A 14,251-nucleotide genomic window follows, 5' to 3' on the forward strand; every position below is an offset into this window, starting at 1 on the left:
AGAGAGAGAAGGGAGAGACAGAGACAGAGAGAGACAGGGAATATCCCAACCAGGATCCATGCTCAGGGTAGAGCCTGATGTGGGGCTCCACCCAGGACCATGGATCCTGATATGAGCCAAAATCAAGAGTCAGATGCTCAACCAACTGAGCCACCCAAGGTGCCCCTCTAAGAACTCTTTTACAGAACCTCCTATTCACATAAAACATAATGAAAATCACTTGTTCTGCTTTGAAGATTCAGGAGACTCTTCTGAATCACATATCGGCTCTAGCACAGATTTTTTTTATTATACGTTGTACTAAAAATATAAAGAAGTGCCAATTTGATGGAAATATACAGAGGTAAATTTGAACTCTTCAATAAGAGCAACTGTAAAACAGTTTCTGTGCAGAACAGAGAAAAATGTACTACTGTCATTAAAACATTACTTCCTAAATTATTTTCCATGGAACACTGAGCTTAGAGATGTAATGTTTTGATGGAAAAATAAGGTTTCCCTGGCCAATATGTTTTGAAAATACTGTAGGGACCAGAGCAAATTATCACATGAAATGCTTTAGGGGAGTTCTGCATTAAAGGAGTCAGTTTACAGCAGCATTCCTCAGACCCACTTGAGCAAAGAGAGGGTTCCCTTTATAATGCATGCATTACCTAGAAGAATCCAGGAATACACTTTAGGAAACATGGTAATGTCAGTGGAATGATCTTCCCACCTGTCATGAGAGTAAATGCATGAAGCACTGAGCTTGAAAAACTCTGCATAAAAGTTACACTGTTCATCACATTTCTAATGGAATTATTCATTATTTATAGATTACAGGGGGAAAAACCCTTTTTAAAAAAAAAGTCTCCCTGGAGGGGCCCCTGGGTGGCTCAGTCAGTTAAGCATCCGACTTCGGCTCAAGTCATGATCTCATGGGTTTTGAGTCTGAGCCCCATTTCAGGCTCTGTGCTGACTGCTAGCTCAGAGACTGGAGCCTGTTTCAGATTCTGTGTCTCCCTCTCTCTCTGACCCTCCCCTGTTCATGCTGTCTCTCTCACTCTCAGAAATAAATAAAAATATAAAATAAAAATAAAAATAAAAGTCTCCCTGGAAAACAAACAATACATTTACAACATTCTCTTCTCTATCTGTGGTGGAGACAGGAAGCATTGCAACGATGGACGGGAAGGGCTGGCAGGGAGAAGCCACTCAGGAGAGAACAGGCATAAAGGTAAAGGTCAGCGTGTGTATGGGGGGGAGGGGTGTGCACTGCCTATGTGTGGTTCTGAGTCAGTGGCTTTATGTTGTAAGTAATGGGTGGAGGGGAATGACGTGAGGTGTATGGGAGAGGGTATGGGTTGTTTGTGTGGATGTGGATGTTGGTATGTGTTCAGAAAACTGGCCAGATCTCAAACAGGCTTTAAAAAATGAGGAAACACACACGCACGCAAGCACACACACACAGACAGCCAAATGAATCCAGAAGAAAAAGCCTAGAAGAAAAGTCTGTATTTACAGATGATAAAATAACAGGAGAAAAAAAAAAAAAAAAAGCTCATTGAACTGAATCTTGATCAAGAAATAGAGAGAATGAATGTCAGAATAGAGAGAGGGAGGAATATTTGCTTCTGCATTATTTGGGAGTGACTTAAAGACCAGGCGAGATCTCAGCACACTTCAGGGTCAGTTCAGACATGCAAATAGCCTCTTTCCTGTTCAGCGCAGCCTGTCCTCGCCTCTCTGTGCTGCTGCCCTCTTCTGGCGAGAAGAGGAGTAGCAGCGTCCTGGATCAAAACTCCCCTCCCTGGTCACTGAGAAGAGTATTTTAAGTTGGGAACATGCCAACACCAGAGAAAGGGCAAAGCCAAGGCTTTCTCTCTCCCTTTAGACAAAGGTGCGCTCCTGTGAGAGGATTTTATGCTGTTTCCTGTTATTCTGACTTATTTTAATCCACGGAGATTTTACATTTCAAATGTGTAAGTCTCTTGTTTGCATTCTTAAAGCTCATTTAATTTAATCTTTTTATCCTTTTGATCTTTTAGTTCCATCTTTTATTGTCATTTTAGTTCATTTTAAAACTGCAGGCCTACATTTCTTAATCTTTTTTCTTTTCAAAAATGAGACTTTAATTTCTTTTTATGTGCTCTATTTTCATTCTTTTTTGACTTGCATAATATTTTGTGTTTTGTGAGTTTCACTTATCATATTCTTTACTAACATCTTTACTTTTACAAAATGATGGTTTCATTCTTATAGTTTAAGGAGTGGCAATCAGAAAGAAGAGCCTGAAAGACAGCAGCCACAGTAATTCATCCCCAAGCACAGGGGGTCAGGATTCTATTCTTCCATCAAGGAAGTCAGTGCAGTAATGGTCTCTCTACATAATTGATCTCTCATTATTTCTAATGTTGAACTCTATAAAAAATTTAACTTGAAATAATTCAGGAGTCCATATAGTTCAAAACTACTACCCAGAATAATACATGTAGTATCCTCACCGCACATACCATTATTAGAAGAGACCTGCTTTTAAATCATAGCTATCATCCATTTTCTCTACAAGGACTATGTGATCTCAATTTCAGTACAATTATGGGATACTGAGTCACGCTTGATGCAGGCTGGTACGTTAGGAGGCAGCAAAGAGACCTCTGTAAAGCAAGAGGCTGAATACATTACAAATGGTTTGATAAGTCTACAATTCTATGCCCTCGATATTATTATCTCTATCTTATAGAAGAGAAAAAATGACACCAGGGATATCTTCCCATGGTCACTCAGGATTTGACCTCAGGATTTGAACACAAGGCTTCTGACTTTAAGCCCAGCCTTGCTATATCAGATTGCCCACATTTGGCTGAAAGGAGTCTAATTAATCACAATTTATAAAAAATAGATTTTATACGCCAGCTATGAAATGCTCTAAAACCAAATTAATGGCATAAGTATCATTTGTGATACTGTTTTCTTTTGTGTCATGTGGGTCACCTTGCCCTTCCAATAAGTAATTGAGAGTACAGCCATTCATTCAAAAATTGGGTGTCCATTGTTGTGTGTGTCTGAGGGAAGAGATGGAATAATCCTTTATTTCAAGAGATTTACTGTGTACTCAAAAATAAAACCAAAACCATGTAAAACCAATCCTAATTTGGAAAGCATACCAACAATGCTGAGTAATGACTTGAGTAATGGCAGTCTGGGAGGGGGGAGGTAAAGAAATGTTACCAGAGATTATAACTTAGCTGAGGCCTAAAGCATGAAAAGTACTTGACCAAGCAAGTCAGGGATAGGAAGAGTTCACATAGACAGAATAGGAACTGGGAGCAAATGTATGGAGTTGAAGGATGTCATGGCATATGAAGACTATCACAAGAGGTATACTGAAGCTGAAGTGTAAAGTGTGAAGTCACTGATTTGGCACCATGGAGGTGCCCCAATCAATTCTCTTTTAAGAGAAGTATCCGTATGAGCACGGTTAATGAACTGCCGTCATCTGCTGCACCTAAAGATCCATCACGGTTTCATAAGAAGCCACACGTTACCCCATGTAGCCTTTGTCTTTTACTGATCAGAATCAGGCTGCTCTTGCACGATAGGGACTTGCCCAATAGGCAACCTCTGCTCCTGTTCTGGATTTCCTCCTGGCCTCAGACATTCTTAGAACTGTGTTGAAGCTCTTCCTACAAACGTCTCTTCTTCTTGCTCTTCTCGCACAGGTATCTGACCTGCATTGCAGTCAAAAAATCTCTCAGCTGATCCTGCTGGTCTCCTCCCACGTAACCCATCACAGGAAATTCTTCCTTAGGTAGTCTGATCCCACTTCCTCGGCATTTGCTTCTCCAAGGTCATGGATGGACCAAAATAGGAATGAGTGAGACAGAGTTGGTGAATAGAGTCTAGCCGCATGCTGAGAGATTTCTATGCCATGTTAACAAACTTTCACTTTGTGAACACTACTTCAGAAACTGAGCAGTCCTCAAGAGTTTAAAATGTTAAGAGTGATATAACACCGGTTGGCTTTAGAAAGTTTCCTGGGGCAGTTAGGGAATTAGCTTTGGCAGGACTAAAAATACAAGTCTGAAGAGCCATTGCCAACCTTTTAGAACCCAAAATAAAAATGAGGAGAGTACAAGATTGTATTTATGTAGTTAAAGTGTACACATTGTGGGACACATTTAGAATTCAACCTGAAAAATTTGGAGATATATATCCTATGAGAAAAAAGAAAAAAATGTTCAAAAATAAAAAGCTAAACTTATAGCATTGGCAACATGCACAATGTAGGAGTCTGCAAGTTATATCCTGGGTATTAGCTTTCTATTTTGTAAATAAAGTTTTATTAGAACACAGTCAGGCCCACTCATTTACATATTGGCCATTTTCACACTACAATGGCAGACCTGAAACTTTGGACAGAGACTGTGTGGCCCCCAAAACTTGGAATATTTATGATTGGTCCTTTAAGAAAACATTTGCTGACCTTGAGCAATTGTAAAAGATAATAGGTGAAGAAGAGCAGGTTTAACATGCCTATGATTCATTTAAGTGGAAAAGTCTGGTGGAAAGTTGACTATAAGTGTATGAAGAAGGGCCATCTATAAAGATGCAGGATCATCAGAAAAAAGGCAGCAGCAGAAGCCATGAAAATGGATATGATATTCCAAGGGAAAGTAACAGAATGATAGTGAGTCCAAGACACAACATCAGAAAGCCCTCAATGTATAATAGAGAAACAGAGTTCACAAATGATATAATGAAGAATGGTCAGAGAGTTCTGACTAGATCCCAGAGATTTCATGACCATAGTTGACAAGGGAGAGTAGTAGAGAAAGCAAACAAACTCTACAAAGAAAGCAAACAAAATTAAGACTGAAAACACCCATTGAGTTTGGAAGCTAAGAAGTTACTCGTGATAAATCATGTGTTTATGTGTGTATATATGTGGGCTGCACTTATTTACAAGTATATTAAACCAAAAGCCACAGACTCAATGTAAAATAGAAGCAATCTGACTAATGTTGAAACAAAACAAATTTCAAATTTAAAAAATTATTTAAGTGTGCCTGGGTGGCTCAGTCGGTTAAGTGTCTGACTTTGGCTCAGGCCATGATCTCACAGTTTGTGAGTTTGAGTCCCTCGTTGGGCTCTGAGCTGACAGCTCGGAGCCTGGAGCCTGCTTTGAATTCTGTATCTCCTTCTCTCTGCCCCCCTCCCCCACTTGTAATCTTTCTCTCTGTCTCTCAAAAATAAATAAATGAAAAAAAAAAATTGAAAATTATTTAATATATTTCTGAAGGTTCTAGAAAACATAACAAGGAAAGGTAAATAATGGCACTAAAAGTTGAAAGAAAAAGAGGAAAATCACTTTTGGAGATGTTATACCTACTAACTTGGAAAAAATAAGAATAAACCAAAAAATCACTACAAATTAATTTTTTCATGAAGTCGCTTGTATCAATATGCAAAATTAATTGCCTTCATATATACAAGGAATATCCAATTGGAAGACCAAATTTACAATAAAAAGAATTGCAAAACAAAACACAGGGGAAAAAATGCACTTAGATGTCGATGAGAGGAAACACGTAATGGGCTTAGGGAGAGGAGTAATTGTCCAGGCACAGCCTAAGAGCGAAGTGATGAAGTTGGAACACATTCCCTACAGCTCCAGAATCTATGATCTAGATGCTACATTACATTGTTACAGTCATGTATCCTTTGGCATGTGTGACGTCAATCACCATGAGGAAATTAATACAATAACCACTTCTCCATCTCAGGTACTCAATGGCAGTAGTACATGATTGTTTTATACACTTTAAGAAGGTATGGCAAACAGTCAACAACTACCAGGGATAAAAGCTCTCAAATGCTCCTTTATCCTACTCTTAAGTTCTGATCTGTTTCAAAGTCGTCTGCAGGTATTATAATGTATTTGTCCTATCAAGAGGGAAAACACAAATATTTCTGAGTCTTTCTTTGGCCAGGAATTAACTATATACATATTTTTTAAAATAATGTTTATTTATTTTCGAGAGAGAGAGAGAAAGAGAGAGTGAGCAAGCAGGAGAGGAGCAGGGAAAAAGGGTAGACAGAATCTGAAACAGCTCCAGGCTCTGAGGGGTCAGCACAGAGCCCTAGGTGGGGCTCAAACTCCCAAACCTCAAGATCATGGCCTGACCCGAAGTTGGATGCTTAACCTACTAAGCCACCCAGGCGCCCCAGGAATTACCTATATTTAAGCTGAATTTGTATCTAATTGCACTCAAAGCAGTAATTGACCAAGCATGGCATCCCGGGTAAAATCTGGAGCTTAACAGTAAAAAGTTTAACTACAGTTATGCCATAAAGGCTCTAGCAAAGGGGCACCTGGGTGGCTCCGTTGGTTAAAAGTATCCAACTTTGGCTCAGGTCATGATCTTACTGTTGGTGAGTTTGAGTCCTGCATCAGGGTTGCTGCTGTCAGCTTGGATCCTGGAGCCTGCTTCAGATTCTGTGTCTCCTCCTCTCTCTGCCCCTCCCCTGCTCATGCTCTGTTGGTCTCTCTCTCTTGAAAATCAACAAACATTAAAAAAAGAAAGAAATGGAAGGCTCCAGCATATACCTAACACCAATGGAGTGGTTTTACACCCACATATTAAGTTCTCAAGATTCTTAATGCCCAGATGAGGAAGGTAAACTTTTTCTTTAGGAACCAAGAAACTGCTTGTTGAAAAGTGGGACAAAATCTTATTTGTGATCTTCAGATTTTCTGGCTTTCAATGTTAGTTAAACCCTTTAGATAATAACTTAGTCATCTCAAAGGTATACAGAATTTTCACAATGCCCCAAAAAAGGCAACAAAGAAAATAATTTTATAATATAAATTATGTACTGATTTAATAATTCATTGTCCCAAATCTAATCTTATAAATGTGGAAAAGGCAAAAAGCAAATGCTAGTGCTATGAGAAAAGCCTGTGGTTTTCTTAGGTGTCTGCGACAACCCCAGAATATAAATGTGTCCTGGGATTTTTACTACATTCATAGTTCAAGCTAGCAACTAAAAACAAACAAACACACAAACTTGTGCTGTTGTATCTCATAAACACCAGACCCTCACCAGCTGCTGTCCAATGTAACTATTTTGAATCAAACCAGTAGAAAAATAATAACTTGTACTACCTCATAAATAAAGACCTTCACCAGCTGCTCTTCAACGTAACTATTCTGAATCAAACAAGTAGGAATCAAAGTCAACATGACTTTATGCAGTTATTCACTTTCCTTTTCTGAAGATCTTAAAAAATTGAAGGAAGAAGGTAACATCAGACTCATTCTTCTAAAGGAGCCCTTCTGAAATGGAGTAATTAAAGCAGTAACAATCCGAAAATATCAAGAACAATGCATGGTTATGTGAGCATTACTTCTCCTTTAATAATTCTGAGCTTTTGCCAGGAAAAGAGAACAATGTGCACATGTCTTCACTTCCTTTCCTCTGTACCTTCATCCTCAGCTCACTCTCCTATTTACCTCTGCAGATACAAGTTGTTCCCCTGCTCTCCGGGAATCACTGGGGAGGTCCTGTTTCATTTCCACCACAGCCCTTCCTCCCTTCCTTCCTTGTCTCCCCAGTTTAAAATTCAACAGTCCCGGAGTGCCTGGGTGGCTTAGTCGGTTAGGCGTCCGACTTTCGCTTAGGTCATGATCTCGCGGTTCGTGGGTTCGAGCCCCGCGTCGGGCTCTGTGCTGACTGCCAGCTCGGAGCCTGGAGCCTGTTTCAGTCTGTGACTCCCTCTCTCTCTGACCCTCCCTTGCTCACGCTGTCTCTCTCTATCCTAGAAATAAATCAAAATATTAAAAAAAAAATTCAACAGGCCCTCTGTTTTTGCTGCTACTTGATGGAGTACAAGGCCACGTTGTCTGGTGGCCACAGGGCCTTAGCCTCAGTGAAATTTGAAGAGACTGAGCATGCTCAGGGAAATCCAAGTTTTGGGTTAGTTTACAGCTTCATGCTGCCTTGGCCTTTTAGAAACGGTCTAGATCACAGAAGGTCACACAGAGCCCTAGTAGAATCAAGGTGTTTTAACACATTTAATGTTACTCCTGTATTAATTATTGTGAAACACTAATACAATCTAAAACAAAGCAAGTGAGCAAACCCTGGCAATACCTATTAACTATTTACTACAGTGTTATCTAAACAAGGTCTGTTATCCCCTTAACATTATCTGACCTGTAACCCCCAGGCAGTCTCTCTCAGTTTCCCATTAAAATGTCTACAGACAGAGGGAAAACAATGGAATTTTATAACATTGGGTGAAAGCCAGCTATGGACAGTGAGGCGTGATCATAATTCTGACTCCAAGTGCCTTAAATACTTCTTTTAAAGACTGAAGTCTAAGATAAAAGCATAAATTAGGACCAGTTTAGTAAATTAACTGGGGCTTCTAAATCAAAAGCATGTTATTTGTTCTGTGCTGAACACTCATTCTCCCTGTAGTGTATCAATAATTAATACAGAAACATTTCCATCTTTTCATTCTGTGCCAAGCTCTCCCAGTGAGAATCTTTCTATCTTTACATGAAAAGTTTCTCTTGGCCTAATTGAGGTAACATTTGGAATGGAAGATATTAAGGACTTTGAGTTTTAATTATCTATTTTTTATTAAGCTACAAAAAAAAAAACCCCTCTAACCTCCATTTTAGATTTGCCTTAATTTTAAAATTGCACAGTACCTTATTGATTTCCTCTCTTTCTTCTCAGGCATATACTTAAAAATAAACTAATTATGCCATTTATCTACTTAAGATATTATTTGCAATTAAACAGCTCAGTTTAATCGGAAATAAATGACAATGATAATGACTCGATAATTATACAGCACATTTTACTCTTAGATAATGTTTTTTTAAAAAATAGAAATCTAAGCTCACATTAATTTCATTTGAGAGGAGAATCTGTTTATTTAGGAAAACAGAGTTATTTACTGAAGTTAGTGCACAAAAAACAATGAGTGAGGAAGTCCGGCCATGGGATATTCCTATCTGATGTTTTAAGTCAGTGACAGCTGGCTGCCTTTTCCCTAATTCCATCTGTGAGTGTTGCTGAATTGCTGTGGGCATTTCATGAACACAGTTTAAAGTTCTGAAGAGAATAGTACTTAACAACTAACCACGGTAAAGCAGGGCAAAGGTAATCATCCTTAGTTTTACTTTATGGATAGGAAAGCAAGTGGCCAAAATGCATTTAATTGAATCAAATCTTTAGAAGAGCCAAAAAAAAAGAAAACTTATTTTACTCTCTTGCTGAAAATACAGTCACAGTCCCTTTTCTCCCCTTCAACTCTCTACACTGTCAACCATTTTTTAAAGGTTTATTTATTTTGAGAGAGAAGAAGAGAGAGAATCCCAAGCAGTCTCCACAATGCAACATGTTACATTTTTACTCCGATCAGGATGCCATTTTCAGCAATTATAGCCAAAATAAATATGAGCTCACAACCATCACTTCATGTTCAAGGTCCCTGGCCTTGAAGATTCTCAACCACTTGACAACCAGTCTCTGTTTCTCAAACTGCGAAGTAGTCCCTGACTGCCTCCCTCCACCCCCACAGTGTTTCACACATTCCCATAGCATTAATTATTCTGTTAAATATTTCAGAGCCTTCCTCCCTCCCGACTGCTTCTGGGAAGCTCTTGTTGACCTTTCGCAGGGAAGACGATGCTGTATGTACAAGGTTCTCTCAAGTCCCATTATTGAACTTCTTGTCATTTATCCAGCTTACCCATATGACTCTTACACGACATTATTATGTACTATTAGTAGTGTGTGTGTGTGTGTGTGTGTGTGTGGGTGTGTGGGTGAGAGAGAGAGAGAGAGAGAGAGAGAGAGAGATCACCAATTAGAATGCCTTCCTTACACTTTAGTATCTTTTTAAAAGTTTTTTAACATTTATTTATATTTGAGAGACAGACACAGAGTGTGAGCCAGGGAGGGGCAGAGAGAGAGGAAGACCCAGAATCCGAAGCAGGTTCCAGGCTCTGAGCTGTCAGCACAGAGCTCGACATGGGGCCTGAACCCACAAACCACAAGATCATGACCTGAGTTGAAGTCTGATACTTACCTGAGTGAGCCACCCATTCGCCCCATACACTTTACTATCTTTTGCACCCAGCTGAGTGTTTCACACACAAGCAGTTGATAAATACTTGATGATTAGCAAATTTAGGGCTCATAAAAAATGTCCTTTTTCTACTTTTATCAAAAAGCTTCTGGAGCATTACAGGGCACTACAGTGAACTTAATATTTGCAGATGAATCCATGTGGGTGGCCCTTCATCAGGGAAGCACATGTTGGTCTACACTGATATTTGATGTGGCTCAGTGCGCTTGACATTCAGAATTACCGAAATGGGGTACATCACCTATTGTGATGACAAATGTCAGCTCTGTTGTCAGTGAGGCAGACTAGCTGAGGCAGCTGAACCCTCCAGCAGGTGAACCACGACTGTAAAATTCCTGATCCTGAGTTATCTAAGAAAGGAACTTTTCTGAATTTTCATAAGCTACACCGATAAGCATTCATAGTGTGTGTACCCAAGTATAGAGGGCTTATGTGAAGAGGGCAGTGTTACTTAAAGCAGCAACACCACAAGTAAAAATCACATACTCAAAAGTCTCACATTAGCATTTGATTAAACCAAGGTCTGTTAACAATGGCGTCTGAGCCGAGTTTGGCCTGCTAGGCAGCTTTGTATGGTTTATGGGCAAAGAATGTCTTCTACATTTTTATTTATTAATTTTTTTAGAGAAACCACTCAGACAGTGCACCCCTTTCCTCTTAGCCTCCTAAGAAAGGAGAGAACAATTATCCAGGACAAGGGCAGCTGCAAAAACAACACCCAGAGTCAGCTTCATGCTCAGGAAGGGACACTGTACCTCCTCCTCATGGTTTCCGGTACTCCACGCTTGAGAGACACTTTTCAAGTAATGAACAAGACAAACAATCCCTGAACGTATAGTCTTTATATTTTTCTTTTTTTTAATAGTTTACTGTCAAGTTTGTTTCCATATAACACCCACTGCTCATCCCCACAAGTGTCCTCCTCCATGCCCATCACCCCCCTTCCTCCCCCCATCCCCATCAGTCCTCAGTTTGTTCTCAGCATTCAAGAGTCTCTCATAGTTTGCCTCCCTCCCTCTTCCCCTCTATTTTTCCCCTTCTTCTCCCCCATGGTCCTCCGTTAAGTTCCTTCTAATCCTATACATGCAAACATATGGTATTTGTCCTTCTCTGCCTGACTTATTTCACTCAGCATAACATCCTCAGTTCCATCCATGTCGCTACACATGGCCAGATTCATTCCTTATCATTGCCATGCAGTATTCCATTGTATAGATAAAGCACATCTTCTTGATCCACTCGTCAGTTAATGAACACTTAGGCTCTTTCCATGTTTTGGCTATTGTTAAGAGAGCTGCTNATCTTTACATTTTTCAATCGTTGAAAAAATCATGGTCCTACCAACACAATTCTATCTAAAATTCCCTCCCTTGGTATGTCCTTAAATATTAAAAAGATTAGCATCAAGGGAAAAGAATGAAGATATAACATGAACCCAAGAATTCAGCAACTGTGTAATTCATTACTGGATTATCAACAGTTGGATTTTTTTTTTAGTTTAATAATAGGAGAAAAAACTTCTTATCCCAGAAATTAGTTACACTATAGGTCTGTGGTTTGGAATGTTAAATTATCCATTTAAAATGGTAAGTCAATTTATATTTCTCAGAAGCAATTATGACTTAATTGCTATTATCAACCTAATAAATTACTAGGTGATTTCCACAAACTGGTTATACACTCAAATTTCATGTCTGATGAAAGAATAATTGTATCAATATTCTGCAAATATGAAAAGGAAATTGGCTCATTGGCCACAAGGGAAATGCATACACCTTGAGTGTAAACTCATCTATCTTTTTCTGTCTATTTTTAAGCAGGCAAATTAAAATGGGAAAGAAACAGTTTGTGTCTCACAGGAATAATGTGCAATATGTTAATTGCTTTTCAAATAACATAGCATAGCTTGAAAAATATTCTTTGTGCCTAATGAGAATGTCATGTACTCTTGTGAACTCTGTATTTTGATGTACGTCTATTGGCAACAAGTTAAATTACAAAGGTTCCTTTTATAACACAAGAAAATAGATACCTGAAAAGGGTTAATCCAATCCAGAAGATAATGAATGCCACCTGGAACATAACAATGGTCATGAAGACATGGAATATCTATCATAGAGAATGTAGCATATGGCAACAGTCCAGAAAGCTAAGAAGAAATTGTAAGTGGATAAGTTGTAGCCAATAAGATCAAAACAGCCAGCGAACATCTTCAGTTAGGAATCCATTAAAGAAACAGTTGTGTCATGTCTATGTGCTAACTGTGCAGATGAAAATATAAATGAGACTTTGTTTTTAATCTCCTGGTGCTCACTTTCAGAAACAAAGAAACCAGAGACATAGTAATATATTTAATATTAATATGCAGCAAGTATAATACTAACATAGAAGTAATAGTGGTTTCATTATTTGGAGAATTAAGTTTCAAAAACTAAGCTACTCAGAGAAGGATGAATATAAATATATTAGGCTAAAAAAAAGAGAAGGAAGTTCAGACGGAGAAAATACGATGAGTGGCAACACATAAACAAAATAGCCAATGTACATCTGAGAACTATTATAGTAGAATATAGAATGGAAGGCAAGTAAAAGTAGGATAGGAAATGAGAGAGGTAGTCAGGGCCCTTCTAAAATGATTTGGTGCCATGCTAAGAACTTTAAACTTTACCCTGAAGATGGAGTTTTGCTGGTAAATAATGCAAGGCACCTTACTTGAATTTTGGAAAAGCCAGACTGGCAGAGATGATGGAATATAAGGGAAGAAGCTGGGAGTGGGGGTAGGGCAAGCAGCCTGCAATGATCCAGGCAAAATACATGGGCCGGAACTAACCAGTGGTCATAAAGATGAAGGTGAGAGGCCAAAGCAAGAGTTGTAAAAGAAATTGAATTCAGCGGATTTCAAGATAAACTGGGGAGGAGACTGGAGAAGAGTCTCAGCTTTCTGGATTGAATGATCACATTAAAAAAGATAGTACTTTTAGCAAAAACAAATATAAGAAGAAAATTTAGGCTTGATGGGAGGAAAAAAAACCTCGATTTAGTATGAGAACTTTTTAGATGCATGAAGTCATCCAAGTTAACATGTCACATACGCAGCTTGGCACAGGTCTGGAGCTCAAGAGAAGTTGGTGCTAGAGAGATAGATGTGGGGTATATGGGATTCCAAGAAAAGAGGCCCTTTAGTAGGAATCAGATGGGGTAAAGGACAGAACTTTAGGGAAAAGCCATACTTAGGTGGCAAGGAAGAAAAGAAAACCAATGAGACTGAGGCATAATGGTCCAAGAGGCAAGAAAAAAATGAAGCAAAATGAAGTTATTCATGAAAGTCCAGGAGAGCAGGGCCTTGAAGGATGACAAGGGTTACCTCCAAAGTGAAATGTATCCAAGTGGTAGCTTCCCAAGGCAGGTGGCTTGATGACTTTAAGCTCTCTAAAATCTAAGGTTCCAAAATTAAATATATATTGATTCTAATCTAAGGGCTAAAGCACATGGCAAGGTCAAAGATCATTCTATTGTTGTAATTATTACATGTCATTTTAAATTATTATTAACAATTTTTCACTGCATCAATACCTTTTCTCCTTCCTTAAATATAAGTTCTGACAGTGATTACAACTCTTTGACGAAACTGACTTGACTCATTTTGCCTCATCTGCTATCCCTCAGTTTCTGTCACTCATTCATTCTTTACTTCACAAAAGTTTCTTGAGAGCTAAGTACCAGTCAGCATTAGGCACCAGAATTGAAACTGTTACCAAAAAGTAATTTTTTTAATGGGACACAATTCAAATGCATATGAATTATTACAACACATGAAACCCTTGGACATCTGCTACTTCCTTTAACTGTTCATGAAAAACTCCAGGTGGAAAGCAACGGGTTGGGGTTGCTTGAAAGACTGGAAAGGTCTTGTTACTTTGCAGCAGTCTGCAATCTAAGAAAAGGCAGCTGTGTTAACTTTGTTGGCTGGGTAAGTGCTATTTACCTACGTGTATAGTACTAACTGTTAGTTCCTCTTGGTCTGTTCCTTTAGGCTCTCTCAGTGTGTCAATATTGCTATGTTCTTCCTGCCACTGAGACTCCTCTAGCTTTTCCCTATAA

The 14,251-nt window shown here is 38.9% G+C and overlaps 1 protein-coding gene and 1 non-coding gene across 5 annotated transcripts in view; both read right to left on the minus strand.

The window, feature by feature from the left end:
- The window catches only part of CTNNA2 (catenin alpha 2), a 957,624-nt gene that overhangs the window by 703,591 nt on the left and 239,782 nt on the right, over positions 1-14,251 (minus strand). The gene's annotated exons all lie outside the window — the stretch shown is intronic.
- On the minus strand, positions 10,780-10,992 carry LOC144229577 (small nucleolar RNA U3). The gene has a single exon (XR_013334526.1). It is a non-coding gene; the product is annotated as a small nucleolar RNA U3 (small nucleolar RNA).

Source organism: Crocuta crocuta, unplaced genomic scaffold, assembly GCF_008692635.1.
Source record: "Crocuta crocuta isolate KB4526 unplaced genomic scaffold, BGI_CrCroc_1.0 scaffold348, whole genome shotgun sequence".
Classification (NCBI taxonomy): Eukaryota; Metazoa; Chordata; class Mammalia; order Carnivora; family Hyaenidae; genus Crocuta; species Crocuta crocuta.